Source organism: Belonocnema kinseyi, chromosome 6 (genome assembly GCF_010883055.1).
Source record: "Belonocnema kinseyi isolate 2016_QV_RU_SX_M_011 chromosome 6, B_treatae_v1, whole genome shotgun sequence".
Classification (NCBI taxonomy): Eukaryota; Metazoa; Arthropoda; class Insecta; order Hymenoptera; family Cynipidae; genus Belonocnema; species Belonocnema kinseyi.
Window position 1 is genome coordinate 67,253,510 of NC_046662.1, and position 1,215 is coordinate 67,254,724.

The 1,215-nt window shown below is 28.3% G+C and overlaps 1 protein-coding gene across 1 annotated transcript in view; it reads right to left on the reverse strand.

The window, feature by feature from the left end:
* LOC117175428 overlaps window positions 1–1,215 on the reverse strand; it is a 30,269-nt gene that overhangs the window by 3,960 nt on the left and 25,094 nt on the right. The gene's annotated exons all lie outside the window — the stretch shown is intronic.

Here is a 1,215-nt window from a genome sequence, read left to right on the forward strand (position 1 = left end):
AAGGAGCTACAAATTTCTTATGAACCATTTTTTGATAGGATGCGTAGTTTTTGTTTTATTCGCAAAAAACAACATTAAAAATGGAAAATTAAATTTTTGGACTAACGAAAACACCTATAAAATAATGAATAGATAAATGTTGTTTATCCAAAAAGGAGCTACAAATTTATTTTCAATCATTTTTTAAAAGAATGAATATTTTTTGTTTTGTTTGTAGAAAATAACATTAAAAATGAAAAAATTAAATTTTTTAACAAACGAGACAACCTTTAAAAAACACGAAGAGAAAAAAGTTCTTCGCACAAAAAGAGTCTAAAACTTTTTTATTTATAATTTTTTAGACAGGACAAGCAGGTTATCTTTTAGTTGTAAAAATGAGATAAAAAAATTTTTTTTTTGAAAGAATGACACAAGAGACGAAAAAAATGAAAACGCAAGTTGTTTAACTGAAAAATATCTTACAATTTGCTATGCACTCTTGTATAAAAATACATTAAAAATATAACTTTTTGGAAAAAGGGCTCATGCTGCAATAACATTTTTCTTAATCAGATTGTTCGCCTAAATTATAACTACAAATTAGTTTAGAACCAACTTACGCTAGGATGCATAGTTTTAGTTTGAATCGTAATGGTCGGCTTTTCTTTGAGTACCAAAATTTCCCAGATTTCTTTTGACTTTTGAAATAAATATCTTCTCGATCTTCGAAAAAAGTGTGCTTGGAATTGTACTCAGGATTACCAACCATCATTGTTAAAATATCGAATATAATTTAATATATATGTGGGATTTTCAAAATAATTTTTTGTTCAAAAGTGAAAATTCCATTTTATGCTATGACTATTGATTGATGTATAATTTTCTGTGGAAAATTCAAAGTCTATATTTCAGATCATGTATCACAAAAAAACTAATATCTCTTAAACTATACGGAGAGAAATGTCAAGAGTTTAATTGATCGGAAGCTCGTGATTTTAGGACTACAATTTTTACATACTTTAAAATAACCGAGTCTATGATCTAAAACCACAGAATTCGAGACCTGAGAGCAGAGAAGCGTAGCCTAATTCTTAAAACTTCGAGACCTATGCTTTAAAAGCAAGTGTTCCGAGAACTTACTAGGCAGTCTGATAAGTACCTGAAAATTCTAAGAGATGGCATTAGTATTCACTAATGTCAACCATTTTCGTCGAACTTGATCCTTCAAATGACGCC